The sequence below is a fragment of the Ursus americanus genome, chromosome 5 (assembly GCF_024610735.1).
Source record: "Ursus americanus isolate L20-20 chromosome 5, mUrsAme1.1.p, whole genome shotgun sequence".
NCBI classification, from domain to species: Eukaryota; Metazoa; Chordata; class Mammalia; order Carnivora; family Ursidae; genus Ursus; species Ursus americanus.
Genome location: NC_142131.1, coordinates 43,694,418 through 43,715,909, shown reverse-complemented (window position 1 = coordinate 43,715,909; position 21,492 = coordinate 43,694,418). Strand labels below are relative to the sequence as shown.

The window sequence follows — 21,492 nt, the reverse complement described above, 5'->3', positions numbered from 1 at the left end:
TTTTTTTTAAAGATTTTTATTTATTTATTTGACAGACATAGAGACAGCCAGCGAGAGAGGGAACACAAGCAGGGGGAGTGGGAGAGGAAGAAGCAGGCTCATAGCAGAGGAGCCTGATGTGGGGCTCGATCCCATAACACCAGGATCACGCCCTGAGCCGAAGGCAGATGCTTAACCGCTGTGCCACCCAGGCGCCCCTCAATAGGTGAGTTTTAATCTCTTTTGGAAAAGGAATCGGGGTCAGCTTACCTCAAGCAATGAACGTTACTAGAAAGATTCAGAAGAAAGTAAGGAGGTATTGGACACTCTCATAATCAGTATAGCCACGTTTTATAGTAAATGGGAAAATGATTTAGAACACAGTAGAATCTCTAGTCTGCCTTCCCCATGACTCTTCTCTGATTTGTTTTCTGTCTCTGTTTCTACTTAAGCTCCCCACTGCCAACTCTTTTCTCCCATCTTCCCCGAGGCTTCTACTAAACATGGTTTCTGGCTGCCACTTTCTTTGCATCTCTTGGCTTTTGGGTTCTTTCAGTTCCTATGTCTGTGGATCCTTTTGGTACCACTGTCATTTGGGATGCTTCATCTTCATTGTACCCAAGAGAGGAAAGAATTTGGAAATGTTAGTCATTGTTCCCTGGCCAGCCCATAGGTGGCTACCTTAGGCTCAGTAACAAATGTCAGATGGAATCAGTTGTGTGTGGCCCTGGTGTAGCATGTCGATGGCTCATGAGACAAAGTATGAGGACTCATCTTCAATTATGGCCAAGATGGATCAGATTTACTCTCCCGCCTGAAATAATTAAAAAAAAAAAATAGGCACAGTATATGAAATAACATTGTACAGACTGACCATTCGTGGGTGAAGGACAGTGAATCCTGATGGAGGTGAACCCTACAACTGACACAGTTCACCCTCTGGAGAGAGTAAACAGCTGAGGGAGAGAGGACCCCAGGCAGAGCCTGGTGGTCGCCCTCAGGTGGGGACATGGAAGTGGGAATCCACACTCAAGAGCTGATCATTTTATAGGCTTCATGCTTATTTACAAAGTGAATGAGATCATTATCAGAGGCACAAATAAAGGAAATAAGATTATCATCAGGAATCCAAGCAACATTACAAACCAAGCCCAACCAAATGCGAGCTCCATTGCACACATTTCTCCTCTCTGCCCACCCTCCCCTCCCACTCCCACGAGCCCTACTTGCATGAGTTTACCTCACAGATGACCTGTTTTGTTTTCTAACTTTTCCCAGGTTCCCCTTGTGTAGTAGTGCCCCTGCTCTCAAGTGTTTCCCAATTAACACACAGCTTTCTGCATATTTTAGGTCAGCCACTCTCCACTCTTCTTCCTGTTTTGTTTTTTCAATCACATGTCTTTATCTTATATTTTATTTAAACATTTTTAAATGTTTTATTTAAATCATGTATTTTTTTTTTTAATCATCCATTAAGTGAGGAACCCCCTTCTGTTCTGTTCAGCTCTGTTTCTCTGGAACCTAAAACAATGTGAATGTAAAAAATGAAATAAAATTGTGGGTGGAGAGAAGAAAAGAAAGAAGGTGTTCATAATATGCCATAATAAGCAACTGGCAGTTTAAACCCTCTGGGTGTGTTTGATTTTTAAAATAAAAAGTTAAATTTTAAGAATTGGGTTCTATTGGAATTTGTGAGGGAGATAAGGAACTGGCCCCATAAGCTCTCCGCTCAGAACCATAAACAGCAGTGCCAGTTACCAGTGATGGCCAATTTCTGCGAGAAGTTACCTCTTCCTAATAGTTCTCATTTTTCCAATATTTAAAGTCTCTTTAGACTGAGGAAATTGGTGTCTTTAGCACATAAAAGTTAGCTTGTATTTATTCTACTACTGAAACCGTCGAAACAAAGAGAATGCTGGATTCCGTTGGCAGAGATCCATGAAACACTGGAGATCTTGGGGCTTTACCAAAGTTGGAACAAGAAGCAGGGGCAGGAAGGAAGGGAAGCTTGGGGGTTTCTAGTCTCAGGAAAAAGAATTAAAGTTTAAAACCCTGAGTTTCTTCCATTCCTTCATATGAGAAGCAGACTTGGAGCCACAACCAGAAAATCTTTGATAAAATTCAGGATTTTTTCATTTCCCTACATTTACATCCGGTTTGTTATTCATAAGGATTTTCAATGAAAGTTGCATAATGGAAAGAATATGTTTGTCTTGATGGTGCAAGGAAGGAAGATCTGGAGAGTATGTCTTACTCTGCACTGAGCGTTAGGCATAGGGAAGGGGACGGAGACAGAAACTTGAAGGACACAAAGGGTAGAAGTACCTGCCAAGAGAAAAAGAGAGGTCGGGGAGAACCACTCTTGAGGCTGCATTGGACTGAACTTCCGGAAGACCCAAGAGGGACTACTTGACTTGTTTGTGGTCATTCTCGCCACTACCCTTACCCCAGAGTGTGGGAGAACAGTGCATCTAGTTCGATCTCTGGCGACTCAGTAGTTTGCCTAAATGCAGATTCTCTGGCCTATACCAGACCAAATAATTCACACTCTGGAGGCATGCATAGCAATGTAAATCTTCATTTGGGGAGAAGTTGTTAGAAGGCTACATACTTAATTATAAGATAAATACGTTCTGGGGACCTAACGTATAGCATGGTTGCTATGGTTAACAATACTGTCTTGTGTACCTGAGAGTTGCTAAGAGAGTAAAGCTTAAATGTTTTCATCATACACACAACGTAGCTATGTGAGGTGATAGATGTGTTCACCAACCTTACTATGGTAATCATTTCATAATATATATGTGTATCAAATCATCACTGTATGCCTTACCCTTACACAATGTTATGTGTCAATTATATCTCAATAAAGCTGGGCGGGGGGGGGGGGGTAAATCAATCAATCAATCCACTAATGATTCTAACACACACTGAAGTTTGCCTCCGGGTCCTAGAGAATAATTAAAAGGAATCAACAACGAGTTATCCATGAAAGTATTTCACTGGCACTCAGCCTCTGTGGTATTGATAGCACTCACAACCTCAGTGTGTACATAGGAATGATAGCCTATTTTAAGTGGTATGGATCTCCCTAACACACTGGGTCATGATAGTGGACAAGAGTGAGGATTTTCTCTGCAGGTTCATCCAGAGATTTTTCTGGAACTGAAGTCCCATCCTGAATAAGTCTCACAGAAGACCCTACAAAAACCACGATAAGGAATGGGCCTCCCACTTTCATCCTCTTGACAACAGGAAAGAATGAACAAAAAGCCACTCTTCTGAGGATAAAATGCGATAATTGCAGTGGGATCTTTTGATGCTACGTAATGCTACGTATGTCAGATCTTGCAGTTGGCTCTGTACCTGGCCCTGGGCATTTGCACTGGCTCCAAGAACAATAATTACTTCCTGCCAACTATAGTTCTTGGGGCCTCAGACAGTTTGTTGTGCTTTTTTTTTCTTTTTCTAATTAAAGGACTAGAGCGACCACAAATGAGATTTATTTCCTTTATAACTCACATAGTATATTCTAATTCCAAATGCCACTCTCCAACTGTGGCAGGAACCAGCTTGTCAGTCCTGAGATTTCTCATTCAGCATCTGTGTTTTTAACTGGCAGAGTAGAGACCTAGGGACAGAGCAAGGAAAATAACTGCTAAGAGACCAACTAACCTGTTGCTGCACATGTCCACCTTCCAGGTTTTTCTCTGACCTTTCACAGCCTTCTTAGGGAAGCTCTTCAAGTTATGATTATTGTACTGTGCTTACATGCCTAGATTTTAAACCAGTTTTAAAAAAGCTTCTTTTTGACAAGGCATAATACATTATTTTCAGATTTTCTAAAGCATATGGCAATTTTGTTCAGACCAGTGATATGAAATTATGTCTTGTTTCACTTAGAGAGGTGGTAGGGCAGGGGATCTGTCAAACATTGGCAAAGATATGGAGTGAGTTATTTCTTTCAAGTTATATTTCAGTTGTTCCTCTTGCTTCAGAGAAAAACAATCAAACCTTTATGGTATGTTAATACCTCCCTTAGCAAAAGGGCTTAAAGCAAAAGAAAACAAAATCAACCGACGGTCTCTGTAGTTCTTTCCATAAGAAGTAAAACCGCATTGGGCAACAACATTGGGCGGACTGTGTATCATCCACTGAAGCACTGTGTAAGCTAATGGGTTGTAGACTGCTTGCTGGAAGAAACTTTCAAGATGACAGAAACTTCTCTTTAGATTCCTAAAGTGAGCACTGAACACTGAAAAACAAGTTGCTTGCCCATGTTTGCACCATTATTTAGTGGCTGAGCGAGGACCAGAATCCAGATTCTCTGAAGATTTCTCCTGTACGTCAGCCACTTCCTCAAAATGTAGGTAGAAAGCCCTCTTTCTGGGAAGCAGCGCTGTGGCAAACGAAGGAGCACTTGGGAGTCTGATGTGTCTGAGTATAGACTCAGACTTCGTTCGTAGCTACAAAGGAAAGTTATGTAAGCTCTCTAAGTGCCAGTCTCCTTCACTGAAAATGAGGATGTAACTCAGCGCACATAGTGGCTTATTCAACAAATACGTGAGTAGCTACTCGGAGCCAATCACTCTTCTAAAGCACTGGGAATGCAGCAATGAAGAAGATGAGAACTCACTCGTGCTATCACGGACTTTGTTTTTCAGTGGGCACATAGGGACAATAAACTATAAACAGGTAAAGTATATAGCACATCAGATAGTTGTAAGTGTTCTGGAGAAAAATAGAGGATGGGCATAGAGATAACCAGGTCCGAGGAGGTAGAGGCACTTGAGTATGTGTTATTATAAATAAGGTAGTCTGGGAAGGCATTACTGATAGAAGGATAGTTGAGGAGATACGTGAAAAGGGGGAGGGATAATGACATTGCAGAAAAACAGCCAGCCGGATGCCCTTGAGCGAAAGCGTACTCGGGCTATCGGAGTGACCGCGCAGAGGTCATGTGGCTGGAGTGAAGGGAATAGAACGCAAGTGGGAGAGATGGGGCCTGGGTAGCAGCCCGGGGGGACATCCTCTAAGGGCTGTAGCTCCTGTAAGTAGTCGGCTTCTATTTTAAATAAGATGAAAAGTGACTACAATGTTCTGAGCAGAGGAGTGACAGAACTGGACTTATATTTTAGAAGGACCACCCTGGCTGCTGTGTTGCAACAAACTCTAAAGGCAGCAAGGGTAGAAGCCTGGGGACCAGTAAAGACGATAACCCAGGAAAGAGATGATAAACAAAAAAAGATCGGACTTTGGATAAAATTTGAAGAAAGACTCAAGTTTTGCTGAGAGATTAGACTGTGAGAGAAAGAGACGAGTCATACGTGAATCCAAAACACTTTGCCCCACGATTACAAAGATGTAGCAGAACTCAGGAGACACAGGTGTAGGGGAAGATGGATTCTAGACAAGTTAATTTTGAGATGCCTATTGGCCATCTAGAAGGAGACAGTGAGCACCCAGACACCTGGAGGTGGAGTTCAGGGCAGAAGGTCATCAGCCTACTTAAGGCCAGGAGACTGGCAGAACACTTTCGGGGTGTGTGTGTAATAACTGGACCGAATCTCAGGATACAACATTTAGAGGTTGGGGAGATGTGAAAGAAGAGAAAGGAAACTGACTAGTAGAGTGCAGAGAGATGGCAGGATGAACAAGAGTATACACTAAGCCAGAAATCAAGAGAAGAATGCCTTTCTTTTTTTTGTTTTTTGTTTGTTTTGTTTTTGTTCTTTTTTACTACAAACATATTTTCTTTTCTTTTCTTTCTTTAATTAAAAAAAATTAATTCCAGCATAGTTTACATATAGTGTTATATTAGTTTCAGGTGTACAATACAGTGATTCAATAATTCCATATAACAATTTTTGTAAAAAAGAAAAAAAAAACAACCACCAAGAATTGTTTAGCTTATTTACAATAGACGGGCTAAGTGTTGCCGTGGAATAAGTGACATCAGCAGGCCATTGCATCTGAGAAAATTGTCTGGAGCATCATATTTACAAAGGAGAAATAAAAAGCAAAGAAAAGCTTTAACTTGCCAGGAGGTCAAATCTCCTAGGAATAAAAAGTATTAGGCACAGTTGAACTTTCATGATTTTCAATTTAGTGTTCTAAGGATCATTTTAATTGTTACCTCGAGAGACTGCTGCTAAAGGAGTGTTGGTTTTCCTAGCTTAATTGCCTATTATGAATTTAGATTTCATATATTACTTAGGCATACTTGCAAAATTCTGTTATATTCCTATTCAAATAGAAGTGGAAAATTACGGGGTGTCTGGGTGGCTCACTCACTTAGGCATCTGCCTTCAGCTCAGGTTGTGATCCCAGGGTCCTGGGATCAAGCCCCTAATCGGGCTCCCTGATCAGTGGGGAGCCTCCTTCTTCCCCCTAAGAATGCCTTTCTAGTAGGAGAGAGAGTATCTGGTGTCACTGATGGGTCAAATAAGACAAGGCCTAGGAAATAACCATTCATTTTAGCTAAATGAAGGTAATGATGGGTAGAATGATGGGAGCAAAAGCCTAAACGGAGTGTGTCCAAAGATAATGGTAAACTTGGGACAAAAAAAAAAAAAATTAACAAATTAATAGCCAAATGAGCAAAACTAAACATTAAAGAGCTCACAGAAAAAGAAATGCATGTAACAGACAAAACACAAAACATACAAGAAGATGCTCAACCTCACTCATAATAAGGCAAATGTGAAATTATTATCTAATGTGAAATTATATCCCACTTCAACCAGTCCATTTTGGAACTCTAGAAAATAGTCTACAATTAATATGGGAAAGTAAACATGCATATGATAAAAATGGCTGACTTTTGTGAGAATTCCCACTTGGAGAACTTAATGCGTTTCAGTGAGGAGAATGGCCTTTGGAACTGCCCGGGTTTGAATCCTGGCTCCTCTACTTGTTGCTGAGTCTCTCGGTGGCTTCAGCTACCTCAGCTGTATATGGGTCTTTTATTTGTACCATCCATTAGAGTTGCAAAGACCTTAGAATAATGCTTGACTGATAGCAACAACGATAGGCCACATTTACTGGGTGTTTATTATGCATTGTTCTAAGTACTTCACATTTCTTTCATTTTCTTCATAGCAACACTAAAAGGAGGCCAAGACACCAAGACGTTAAGGTATTTGCCTAGATCACACAGCTGATCAGTAAAGGAGTCATGATACACAAAGTCTGAGCTCTTAGCTACTGCACTAGGCTGTATCAAATAGTATCATGAGAAAAAACTCATCTCAGCAAATATATTGCAAGGTAACAGACATTAAAACAGTCTAGCACTGCTACCATAATTGATCTGTATGAAAATACAGAAAATCTAGAAATATACTTAGTCATATAAAATGATTATATAGCAATTTCACATTAGATAAAGCAAGATCCTCAAAACAATAGGAAAGGCTTATACTGATCTGATTGATAGACATGATCTGTACTTACCACAAGTCACAAATAAAAGGCAAATAGCCATGAACATTTGAATGTTTTATCAGAATCAGTGAGTTATTTATCTAGACTCATTTCATTCAGCAAAATGGAACTTTATGAATTCACTTATTTTCCAAACTAGTCATGATCTAGATATCCTAGGTTAAAGAGGCTGAATTTGATTTAGCCAAGTGTTGGTCTATATTTTCGAACATTCAGTGTATAGATACCGTATCAGTCCGCTAGGGCTACTGTAATAAAGTACCACAAACCGAGTGGCTTAATCAACAGAAATTTATTGTCGTATGGCTTTAGACCAGAAGCTCAAAATCGACATGCCACCAGGGTATGTTTCCTTGTGAGGGCTACGATGGAAGGATGTGTTCCAGGCCTCTCTCCTTGGCTTGTAGATGGCAATCTTCTCTCTGCTGCTCCACATCATCTCTCCATGTGTGTCTGTGTTCAAATTTCCCCTTTTTATAAGGACATCAGTTATACCGTATTAGAGTCCTCCCTAATGACCTTCTTTTAACTTAATCACCTTCGGAAAGAACTTACCTCCAAATAAGGTCACATTCTGAGGTACTGAGGGTTATAACTCCAACATTTCCTTTTGGAGGGACAGAATTCAACTCATAATACTTAATATTTGAGTATAAAACATAGTAGCCACAAGACCCTTTCAAAAGCTGACCGGTTGGTCTCAGTGATACTTTTTAAAGCAGGTCCCTGTCAATTAACCATGTATATCTAATCCTTTCTGAGGATTAATTAAGGTATATTTAAAACTCCAGCACAACATTCTTCTAGATGACATCAAAGAGTCCTTTGCTCATTTTGCACAAAGACAAACCCTATCAAGATGAACACAACACATTTCTTGGGCCTGGCCCATTAATTCTACAGTTGTATAAGAACAACCTTAGTGTTGCACAAATTCCATAGCATGAAACATGCAAGGCAATCAAATATACAACACACTCCTTCACAACAACATGGAAATCACAACGGGGAAACAAGCACCTCACGTGCAAGGCAGGAGGAAATGGGTTAGGGAAACAAAGATAGGGCGTGGGCAAGAATCAGTGGAAATATAAAATGGGGGTGAAATCTCTGTCCCATAATCCCCAGATGTGTGGTGTTACCGGCCTAGAGCCAGCTTTGCCACACCCCCAAACCTAAACAACCAACTCCTCACGCTACCTGGTGGATTATCAACAGTGGTGGGAAAAGCCGCCGGTGGTTTACACAGATACTCATCTCTTTATCACCTGTTGTAGAATTGGGGATCGTCAGCTTCATCCCTTAGTCCCCCTCCTTTTATTTGATCAGCAGGCATTCACATCATCATTTTCAAAATTTCTCCACCCATTTCTCTCCCTCCCTACGGTTGTCACGTTTGTCCAAGACGCCATTATCTCTTGCCTCCGCCACTACATATACTTGAGCCTTGAACAACATGGCTTTGAACTCTGGGCCCGCTTAAACATGGATGTCTCCTGCAAAAGCTTTGTTTCCATTTGGGCTATGGCTTGGAGAGGGCTCCAGGGTGGTTGAACAAAAGCAGGAAGAGGCTCTGACAGAAGCCCTGACACCAGGGCGGTGTCAAGGGGCCCCTCGGAGTAAGGCTCCCGGTGACGCCTGAGGGGGAGCTGGGTGAGGAGACGCCCGCCCAACAGCCCCAGCTGGGGTCCGCCCGCAGGGGTCTGGCAGGCCGGGGCCATCTTCTCAACGAGCGGCACATGTGCCACGAAAACGAGCTTGGGCAGGCGGGCAGCCAACCCAGGGTGGCACATGCGCCGCGAGGCCGAGGTTAGGCAGGTGGGAGGCGGACCTGGGGCGGCACATGCGCAGCGAGGCCGAGCTTGGGCAGGCGGGAGGCGGATCCCCGGCGGCACATGCGCAGCGAGGCCAGTGGAGGCCAGGCCCGAGGCTGCACGGGGCCCGCGTCGGGTTCCTCCCAGGACCCAGGTCGCTTCATTGGCGTCTAGAGTTCAGCTCCGGTCGAGAGCGCGGCTTCCGCACGTCCTAGAAGAGGTGCCTCCGGCCGGTTGGTTGGCATCTTCAAGTGACACTGGGGACCCGGGAGCTTCTCCTCCGCCAGCTGGCGGGAGTGGCCTCTGACGGAGCCACATGCTCCCGGCCGAGCAGCAGCCCCCGAGACAGGTCAGTGCGGGGGGGGGGGGGGGGGGGCGTAGGGCAGGCAGGCTGGGTGTCGACGCGGCCTCCCCCTGGGTGGAATGGTGCAGATGAAGGTGGGAGCTCCTGCTGGGGGTGGGGGCGGCAGTACAGGGGCTACTTTCGCAACGCGGTGCTGGCTCTTCCGGGAGGCAGAGGGTGGCGGAGAAGGTGGTTCCGGAGGCTGCGACTGGAAAAGAGGTTGCAGGGTGTGGGAGGCCGAGGAAGGGGCGTCCTGAGGTCTGTTCCTTCCAAACATGGTTGAAGCAAGAGACAGACCACTGCTGCCTGGTGCACTGACTATATCTAGATTTTTTACAGTACAATACGGTAAATGTTCTTTCTCTTACCTTTGATTTTCCGAACAACATTTTGTTTTCTCCGTCGTGAGAATACGGTATATAATATATATGCCATACAAAATATGTTTTAATCAATTATGTTATTGGTAAAGCTTCCCGTCAACACTAGGCTATTACTGTGTTGGGGGAGTCAAAATACATAGATATTTGGCTGCACGGGTTTTGGCGCCTCTAACCCTCGTGCTGCTCAGGAGTAAATTGTACACCCTTGTGTCTGGCTTCACCATACCCCCAGGCTAATCTGTTCTCCACTGAGCAGTTTCTCACCTATTTGAAATGCTTCAATGAGCTTTTAAATAAAACCTGCTGTACTTAACCACACCTGTACCACCTGACCCTGTTTTGTTTCATTTTATTCCGCTCTCCCTCTTGCCCGGTGTATCTGGCTTCTCTGTTCTCCTTTTAGTCCTTGAATATTCCAAATACTTTCTGGCTTCAGGGTTTTTGCATATTCTCTGCCCTCTTTCTGGAACTTCAACTAATATTCAGCCAGCACGATCCCATACAGTTACACTAGTTGTGAAAACAGTGAAATACCTCTCCACCTCATTGGTGAGTACTGCTACCCCATGTCCCAGCACACCCCCACGTATATCTCTCCACCTTGCTCCTTTCTTAGAATCCCCTGGACTTCCACGCTGTCCAGCAACTGAAGGAATCATGCCTGGCTGGCCCCCTATGAGGCGTGTAAGACCCTGCATGAGTTAGGATTCAACAAAGCCAATAGGAGATACATACTAAGGGATTTATTGCAGAGAATTGGGTTAGGCTGTGGTGGGGGCTGGCAAGGCAAGTCAAATCCGTGGGGCAGGAAGGACAGACCAGAAGTCTCAGGCACAAGCTGACGCTGCAGTCCATAAGAGAATTTTTCTTCTGGGAATCTTGGGCTCTGTTCTTAAGGCCTTCCACCTGACTGAATCAGGCCCACCAAGATGATGTAGGATGATCTGCTTTGCTTAACATCAATGAATTGTGAACAGTAATCGCATCTACAAAATACCTTTACAGCATTACTGACATTAGTGTTTGAGTAACGGGATTGTAGCCCTAGCTAGTGACACATAAAACTGGCCATCAGAGATGTTCCAGCACTGTGGTTGCTGGTTGTCTACCTTACTGGTAGTTCAGTATGTTTAATCTCATCCTTGCCCGAACTGTCCCCTCCTCTCCTCCCTTTCTCTTTGGATGGTGGATACCTTTTCCCCTTTCCATCCTTTGGGACTCCACTTTAGATATCATCTCCTCACAGAGACTCCTCCTTACTACTCTGTGTACGTACCCCAACCCCAAGAAGGACCTGCACTCTACTGTTTCTCTTCACTGCAGTTACCACAAGTTAACTATGCGTTCTGTTCATTTGTTTACTGATATTTGTCTGTCATTCCCACAAAACTGTGTGTCCCATGAGTGCCGAGACTTTCATTTGTACGACACTGTATGCTAAGAGTTAAAATTGCCATGACTGACCCATAGCAGGAGCTCAGTTAATATTTGTCAAATAAGTGAATGTCATCAGAGATGACTGTGATTTGAGACACAAAGACCCAGCTTGTTATCCGTTTATACATAGCCTTTTTGCCTTGCCCTGAAGCTACCTTCTATGTTCAAAGTCCCACTCAATCACAAGTCATTGTTCTGGCACAAGCGGAGGTTCAGTGCAAACACGTGGGTGAATCATTGCTTTTAGAGAAAACCATGTAGAACTGGCTGATAGAAACTAAGATCCACAATGTGGGTTCCTTCAACAAATATTTTTATTCACATACACAGCCCTCCGCCTTACCTCTGATGTCTGACCCAAGTCAGCTCCCACTAGAATAAAGGGTATTTGTTGAAATTGCTGATTTGATATTAATTAACTGCCAAGCAGAGTAGATAGAACTCAACAGATGTTGGGGAGATGGTCCCCCCTTTTTAGCAGGCCCTGAAGCAGGACATGAGCAAATCAAAAGCCAGATGTAGAAGCTCAGTAATCCGAAGTAGGCTCCCAAAGCTCACTCTTACTACCTCTCATGAGGAATCTGTAAGGATCCTCCAGGTTGCTCAGAATTTCATCAGTTCTCTACTATCCATCTTTCTAATCTTTTTCTTCTCTTCAGATCCAATGGCATATTAATAGATGTCCGCCCTTAGCTTCCCTATTCTGTGTCTGGGATAGTGGGCAGCAATGTGCACTGTATCGGTGGACTTCCTCCTTTGTGGAATAAAGGTTTTATGGCTTTTCTTGGTGAAGTGGATATTCCCCCCCCCCCCCACTTACTTGCTAACACATACAAGAATCCTGAGTCACCCATGAAAAAGCCTTTAGATTTGTGCATTTGACAGCCTTTGCACTATTCTCATTTCTTAGGATAAAATGAGGCAAATAGATATCGTCTTGAAGAATTTTTTATGTTTTTTTTTTTTAAAGATTTTATTTATTTATTTGACAGAGATGGAGACAGCCAGCGAGAGAGGGAACACAAGCAGGGGGAGTGGGAGAGGAAGAAGCAGGCTCATAGCGGAGGAGCCTGATGTGGGGCTCGATCCCAGAACCCTGGGATCACACCCTGAGACGAAGGCAGACGCCCAACCGCTGTGCCACCCAGGCGCCCCAGAATTTTTTATGTTTTGGCAAAAACAGACAATTTTAAAAAGTGGTAAAACTATTTCTGTCCCCACAAAATTGCACGGTTCTGTTTAAGTCGTCGTGATGACTCTAGATCAGGGAGAGTAGAGTGTGATTCACTATATCATCCTCTAGGTGATCTAAAACAAGCCATTAAGCAAAAATATCCATACAGAATTCCCTCCATATTCCTAATTTTGTTAGTTGCCCTTCTCAATCTGTTGACTTGCCATGAGAATATGTAATATTACAATATGATATGGCTAAGGTCAATCAGGCTAAGGTCAATATGACGTCTGCTGCAGGACATAGATACCTACCCAAGACAAAACTGGGGGAAGTAGTTGAAGTTCAGAGTTGAGGCCTCCAGTCCAAATATAGACTATTTTTTCACTTTAAGATTTTTTTCGTTTCCCCCTCAGGAACCAAAGGTTCCTTGCTCTTTCTCTTCAAGACATAACTCAGAACCTTTATAATAGTGCCCATAATCACATTGCCCTTCTCTAAATTCCTATAACACAGTTGGCCCCTATTATGCCAACTTGTCCTGTTATTTTTCATTATAGATTAATTTCCTTGTTGCCAACTTAAATTATGAATTCCTGAAGGGCATGGCTCTATTTTCTCTATCTTTGTTTCCATGCACCCCATGGCATAGATATTTTGCCAGTTCCTACTGGACGAAAAATGAGGTCGTAGCAGAGAATACTTGGTTGTTCATCAAAATTTGCTTTCTTTTCTTTCTAGATGCACAGCTAGACTGCATTTCCCAACCTCCTCTGCAGGGAAGTTGAACCTTGTGGCGGTCTTTGCCACTTCCAGGCTTATTCCATTTTAACCTCTCATGTTTCCCTTCCCAGTGCTTCTTTTTTCTTTTTCTGGTAAAAATGAGTTCTTAGGGATTGGCAAACCCACCAGATGGAAGGAGCTTAGGTCCTGTAATGATCTTGTTAAGGAAACTGACCACAGACCAAAAAACATCTGCCTTGGACTCTTGGTACACATGAAATAAACAGCGGTTGTGTGTGAGCTGTCGCGTGTTTGTGGGTTTACTTGTTATAGCAGCTACCAGTCATTCTCCTGCACCTAGTAATTTTAGTAGAAAGAGCTTGTACTGGGTTTAATACTTAACTCTGCCACCATGACTAATCTATGTGACTTAAAGCAAGTTACCTAATTTCTCCGAGCCTCAACTTCATCATCGGTAAACTGTGCATGATCACAGCAACTACCTCAATCAGTTTGTTGTGAGAATTAGATACGTGCACACAATCCCTTACAACAGTGTCTGGTACCTAATGGGAACTCAGTGAATATTAGTTCGGTACCACTCTGGTGTGTGCTTAGTATTAGAACTCTTACATGTTCACCCTGGCACAGATCTAAGATTTTAGGTTAGAGTATGCAAGGACTTCACATTAGGCCAGTGTGTGTCTAAACAGATAATTAGGGATGATTATGCTGCTATTTAGGTCAAAGGTACTCTTCTTTCTAGGCTGAGCTATTCGGGACCTAAGGAGTAAGTCTGATCGTCCACTGGATATTAATGATTAAATGACAGGTTGTTTATCTAATCATTGATTGTGAATAGAGCAAGGCTGGGGGAAGTGGACATTTGGTTGATTTGGTCAAGTTAAAATTTAGATGGAGGACTGAAGTAGTTACTATCTCTGCTGTTGGGTCCCCTGGACTCTTAAGGGCTCTCAAACACCGCAGTCTCTCGTGCAGTATACAATAAGCAGGACTGAATACAGCAAAACTTAATTAGAAATACATTTGTGGGCTGAATAAATCTTTAACATCTGCTTTTAGACACTTTTAGGTCTTTTGAATTAATATGTTTATTCCTGTCTAGTTAACATTCTGTCTTCATGTTTAAGGTTTGGACATATAGTGTACTATGATCTCCAAAATCTATTCCTTTTATTTTCAGGAGATTTAACATTTTTTTGAAGATGGGGTGTGGAAACTGGGAGTCTCTAGTAATTTGTCTTAACACAAAAGTTGTGTATCCAGATAAAATTTTAAGATTTAAAGTCATGCTATCCTTTGTGACAATTTTCTCCCAAGAGGGTCACAGAGATTTGGCATTCTTTAATCTTTTATGTAAGGAAAAAATAACAGCATTTTTTAAAGGCCAACTTCTTAAGTTGTACACCCAAATCTGGAAACCAGGCAAGAAAAGATTTTTAAAACTGACCACATATAGGTGGATGTTTATTGTAGCATGACCTGTAGTTAAAAAAGAAATAACCTCCCCCCACAAGACACCCACCTAGTGTCCATGAAGAGGGGAATGTTTGGATAAATTATACACACACACGTGCAGACACATGCATACACATGTATAGTGTAATTCCACATATGTAAAAACAAAACCAAAATTCAAACAGAAGTAAATTCCCTATATTTGTGAATAGACATTTAATATAATTAGTAATATATTTTATTTTTAGGGAAAGTTATAAAAAAACATAAACCTTTTCCTGTTGATTACTCAGGGGCATGGATATTCAGGGCTTGTGACTGGAGTGTGTTAGCTTTTTTTGTGGATTCCTACATTGTTTGACAGATACAATAGGAAGGTATTACTATTGCAATTTTAAATGATTTATAAGTCTTAAGAGGTCTTTAAATGTGGAGGACATTCCTGAAATGTGGGAAGATATGAATACCCACAGAAACAGCTGTTTTAACACTTCCTAGGATTTTATAAAGGCTTAGTGTGCTAACACGTATCTCTCATCCCTGAATCCACGAATTTTCATGTAATTGACCTTGTATCAGAAATAAGCAAAGCCAGGGATGGTCATGAAAGCAACTGTCACATTCATTTCAAAAGTAATGTGAAACAGAGTATATTACAACTTTGAATATTAAAGTGGCTTAGAACAGGCTTATCTGAAATAAAATACATCTTTTAGTTATTAGTAAGAAAAAGTATTCTACAGTCCATTCATCGGAATAAAGAAAGGAAAGGAGGAAAGAAGGAAAGAAAAAAGGGAAGAAAGAAAAAAGACAACTAATTGGGTAGCTTGACTGCTGTTTCTACTGCTGGTGATTGTAGGAGGTCTAAGGCATTGGGGTCAGAAGTAGAAGAGAAGCAGATGTGATGGCAGCAGCCCAACATTTCAGAGCGTCTCATGAGGTGCAGCGTAGAGGTGGGATGTCAGACTGAGTGGGATTTTAGGGCATGGCTATTCCCCCTTCCCTCATCAAAGCATGATAAATTGAACTGGGACTAGGGCTCTAGGATTGCAGTTGCCTTACAGTTAAGTTGGTCCTATTTGCACCTCCACTGCAGATGTGGCCACAGCCCAGGGGTATTGTGCATGCAGTATTCTGCCTGCTGAAGTGGAAAATCACACCCTGCGACATAAGGGCCCAGGTACCTTTTGAGTTCATGGAGTGACTGACTATGGATGTCTCACTGATGACATTCCTTATCACTCCAAATTTATGAGCAGCTACCAGTTGCAACTAGGTACACAATACAGAATCCCTCCCCAGCTCTGTGGTGAGGAGTAGAATAGAACATGGATTGGGAAGCACGGTTTAAAGTTATCAGGAATGGAGAGGATAGGGAGGATAACAGGAATGAATCCCAAAGAGAAGGGACAGTTAGCCTGCCTATTCAAAATGGGCATGAATGATATAAGTTGGGAGAATGGTCTTAAAGAAACCCGAGAGGAAGCAACATGATTAAAAGAGAGGATTATGATTCCATCCTTTAACTTTGGATTGTTTAAAGGAGAAGTACATTTTAAGAGTAGGCCATGGAAGGGACTTTTTGTCCAAACATACAGTGTCAAGAATTTGGATCAATTTTATTATCTTGGTAAAGGACAGATGACTTCGTAAAGCTCAGGAAAATGAGGGCTTTTTAGAACAGACTGGCAAGAAATCATGCCCCTTGGCAGGTTTAGATTTCTTCTCCAGATCTCACATATTTGTTTAGGGCCAAATCCAACCTTTTGTTTTCAAACAATGCTGTATTTTAAAGTTCTTCCGAGGAGAATCCTGACTCCTGGATGGGCCTGAAATCTCACAAAGCGAGTGAAAAAGACTTCCATGGAGTCACGCAGAGTGAGAATCTGGCCCATCAATTTTCTGGGCTTCTTTTTTACTGCACAGCTTGTAAGGGGAAGCCAGTGGCTGTGTAGCTCAGCTGAGTGTGCAGGAGGGCTGGCTTCTAGGAAAGCCGCGGCCACACTCAGGTGACCCTGTCCTCTTCCTCCATCTGACTGAAGTGTGAAGCCTTCCACGAATGGCTGGAAGAGAGGGCATGCCATTTTGACTTAGGCATTTGTTTAATGTTTCCTAATCATGCGTGTATCTTTTACCTGACCACTTCAGACTTCTGTTCGAATTGCTCATTGTTACAGAATATAGAATATAGTTATTTAACTTGTCTATTTAGGACCAGTGAAAATAGGGACCTAATTTTAAAAATGGTGTGTGTGTGTGTGTGTGTGTATGTGCGTGTGTATAAAATGACCATACTGTTCTATGTTAACTAAGATTCTTTATCTAAATGCTAATAGATTGGAGTATAAAAATTCATCCAAGGGGTAACTCTGAAGCAGGAGAACTTGCAAGCAAACTAATATGGAACAGAGAGGGGCGCCTGGGTGCCTCAGTCAGTCAAGCGCCCAGCTCTTGATTTCAGCTGAGGCCGTGATCTCAGGGTCATGAGATTGAGCCCCGTGTCAGGCTCTGAGCCTGGAGCCTGCTTGGGATTCTCTCCCTCTCTCTCTGCCACCCCCCAAAAAAGACAGCAGAGATGCAAGAAAAAAGTTAATAGGTATGACTCCTATATTCCTTGCAATAAGTGCCTTCTCCACTTCCTCCTTCTTGCATTTCCCACCTAGAGTTCTTATTAATTTTTCCTAAATAAAAATATTTTTAATTGATGTCCTTTATTATACAAAACAGGAAGGCAAAGAAAGTTGAAGAACTACTTTAAGTTAAATTACTTTAAAATAGTAAATGAATGAGTTTGAGAATATTTAAAACATCTGTTTGAAACAAAGATTATACATAGTTTTAGCACAATTAGAAGAACTCAGAGAATTCCCCTAATTACTTTCCCATGCAAAGGTAGGTGACCAGTCCAAGGTCTCTTACCTAGTTAGTTAGAACAGATTGGAAACTAAGAATCTCACAATTTTTAAGCTAATATTCTTTCTACTTAGCTCTGTGGTCTTGGGAATAGTTATTGAATCTTTTCATGCTTCAGTTTCCTCAACAATGAAATGGGCATCATGATGATATATAATTAATAGAACTGTTTTGAGGATTAAGTAAATTAATGTATATAAAGTTCATAGAAGAGCACCTGATACAAGGTAGGCCCTCTATAAATATTAGCTATTATTGCTTACCACCTTGCCTTTCTCTTAATTTACTACTTAAAACAGTGTTTAAAATTAATGCTTTTGAGTGTTTAGCTGCCAGAAATATAGAATTAGTATATGATAGTGTCTTGGATGGAAATCAGGAATTTTCTTGTTTCTTTTCTTGCCTATTTCCAAAAAGATTTTGTAGAGCATCTTCTCAATTCAAGCCTAGATTACTTCTTAGATAATCAATAAAAGCTGTAGTGATTAAATAGAATACATGGGAGAAGGAATATGTTTTCTATCTCCTCTCCCAAATTAGACAGTGAGTCCAGGGTGTGCCATTCACTACCATCGTAATTATCATGACAAAGTAATGTGGAATAAGTTGAGCTGACAAATTGAACTAGGGAAAAATACTTATCCATTACTCATGAATCACTCGAAATGCCACCTCCCCAGTGAAGTTCTCTCCAATCCCACCGTCAGAACAGATTGCTCCCTGATCAAGGTTCTAGTGCGTCTTTTTTATACTTCACTTTCGGCACTCATCATTTTTTCCTGTACTTTGTTCTTCCATTGCACTAGAGTGCAGACTTGTAAAAGCAGAACCTAGTCTTATCCATCTTTGTTTCCAGAATTGAGACTACCTCACAGAACTCACAAGTATGCAGTCGTATCTATTGAATCGAATTCGTAGAACTTAATTAGAAATAAGTGAGAATATAAGCTTCTTTTATTTTTTAAAGATTTATTTATTTGAGAGAGAAAGAGAGTGAGGGAGAGAATCTCAAGCAGACTCCACGCTGAGCACAGTCTGATGCAGGGCTCCATCTTAGGACCCTGAGTTCATGACCTGAGCTGAAACCAAGTCTGACAATTAACCGACTGTACCACCCAGGCACTCTGAGAATATAAGCTTCTTTTAAAAATACTGTTACTTATTGAGCATGTATTATGGATTCAGAACTGCTAAATTCATAATGACTGTGTGAAACATCATTATTTTCATTTAATAGATGAGAATAACTGAGGCTCAGGGAGGTTTAGGGTTTTGCTCAAGGTCACACTATAAGTGGCAGAAACAGAATGTAAACCCCAATTGTGGTACCACTCCTTGGTAAGAAGAAAATAAGGATTGAACACATCTTATTTTTAATACTTGATCCCTTATAATCCCTCCTGAAACAGCTTCCTACTATAGGAATGCTTCCTCTTTAAGATGGTCATTTTGTTGGGGCACCTGGGTGGCTCAGTCGTTGAGCATCTGCCTTCGGCTCGGGGCGTGATCCTGGGATCCTGGGATCGAGCCCCATGTCGGGCTCTTCCGCTGGAAGCCTGCTGCTTCCTCTCCCACTCCCCCTGCTTGTGTTCCCTCCCTCACTGGCTGTCTCTCTCTCTGTCAATAAATAAATAAAAATCTAAAAAAAAAAATAAATAAATAAGATGGTCATTTTGCAATATTTTACCTCCACGTAACACCAAGTGTTTTATATGAACATCAAGAAGATTGCCAGTACCGCTCCTCACTGGGCAATAATCAATACCCCAGCATATCAGCCCTGTGGAAAGTTCTTGTGGACCGACATGATTCTGTGGATTGGTCTGGCTTTGTTTTGTTGCTGTCGGTGACTTGCTCCTTCATCTGTTGTGATACACCTTATGTAGGCTATCACAACAATGCCCATACCAGTAGAACTTGTTTGCGTCTGCTCATGGGATTGGCTTCCAACGACTTCACCTCAGAGCTGCATTGTGAACTAACTCTTTTCCAGCTGGAAACCTAACCAGCCCTGCACAGACGTACTACACTTGTATCCAAGACAAGTCTGTTCGACTCCACCGTGACCTTTCAAAGGCTATAATTTGAAAAGCATACTGAGCCCTTTAAATATGCTGCTTCCCCCGGTTTTTTCAATTACACAATTTTGTAGTAATTCTTTTTAATCTCTTAGCCATTTTATAACCTTGTGTTTGAATATCCTTTGCAAATGCTCTGCGATATCTGACTTATATAATTTTCTCACACTAAGCAGAATGGTGTGCATTTTAGTTGTGCGTGTGTCGGGAACGAGGAAAGCCAATAAATTAAGTGCATATTAATAAACAAATCAAAATAGTATAGTAATGGGATGCGTGTCTTAAAATGACTTAGTCCCCTAATTTGATGCTACCCACTAGCCCATCCAACTACAGCTTTCTTTTTTCTCTAAATGTTGTGGCTGCCCACAGGAAAACAAATAAATGTTGAGAAATGTTGAGAATTAAAAAGACACTTTCTAAAAAACAAAGCCCAAACCATCTCCTATTTTCAGTGTAGAATCAGTGTGAAATTAAGATGATCACACCAAGAGAGCAATTAGAAGCTACCCTGGGGGAAATGGAAGATGATAGCCCCTGAAGGCAACAGAGGGAATAGAAGTCGTTCACTACAGAACCCAGCACACAGCCCTTCCCGCCAAAGGCAGGCTCTGAGCACAGGAGTGTGGAGCAGGGGGCCGAGTGTCCAGTGTCCTGCCTTTCCCCACCCCCCACCCCCGGGGGAGCTGGGTCGGATTTGCAGTTACTACAGCTCACAGCAGACCAGCAGCTGCCCCGCCAGGCACTCTTCATTCTCAGTGGGCTTGTTCAGCTCCATTTCCTGGAGAGGGCATTTCCTCACAGGAACTTCTGTCACATGCTGTGAGGTTGCCTGCGTTCAGGCCATGACATATTGATTTGCAGCACAATTATGTGGCCTGTCAAGGGACGACCAGAGAATCCAGTGAATGCTTCCCTGCAGATCACCCTTTCCAAAGGCGCTCTTTCATAGACCTGCAAATCCCAGGGGAGCAAAAAGCTTAACACCGATGTGAATTTTCAAAGGAAAAGCATCAAAGGTGTTTCCTCTTCCTCATCTTCTTGTTCTCCTAAGTGTCTCAGTGTAAGAAAAGAACAAAGCGAGGAAGGGAGGAAACAGAAATTGGGGACAGGACCTAAACTACAGACGCAGCCTCATGCAGATAGCAGCAATAAAGCCATGTTCTGTGACCTCTTGGAACACACCTGGCCTTGGTAGTTCTTAATCTGCCATAAATCTTGACAAATAAACTAGAACGTTATGTTTTCCTCAAGGTCCTGTGAACTTAAATATCACAGTATACTAAATCCTGGAAACGTTAGCGCTGTGAATGGCACAGCCCAACATGGTAGGCAGGCCCAAAAGAAAGCAAGTCAGGTCTTGGATTCTAATTAATTTTCTCCTTAATTTTTAATTGGCAGATCACTGTACAGGGGTCGTTCTCTTCATCTTAAGGATGGACGTGGCAAGTGCATTCCCGAGGTGAGGAGAGGCAAAGCAGCGTGTGGCGGCATAAACTAGAGTTGTGTGAAGAATGCATTCCGCTGGGTGCATAGCCAGACAATGAAGGATCGCTCTGGTGAGTCCTCTGAAAATGTGCTGTTGATTTTCTTACTGTGAAGACTTCCAGTGTGTAAAATTGAAAAGGGACGATAAACTAGACTGCTCGCTGCTGAGATGTGTGCGTGCACGTTTTTATGACTCCGTGTCATTCCGAGAGCCTCATAAGGTTTTGTTTAGACA

At 42.2% G+C, this 21,492-nt stretch overlaps 1 long non-coding RNA gene across 1 annotated transcript in view; it reads left to right on the top strand.

The window, feature by feature from the left end:
- LOC123790175 (uncharacterized) overlaps window positions 1-21,492 on the top strand; it is a 344,552-nt gene that overhangs the window by 256,865 nt on the left and 66,195 nt on the right. Inside the window, exon 4 of the long non-coding RNA XR_015724518.1 lies at window positions 21,171-21,328. This is a non-coding gene — a long non-coding RNA (uncharacterized LOC123790175). The remainder of the gene's footprint in view (window positions 1-21,170; window positions 21,329-21,492) is intronic.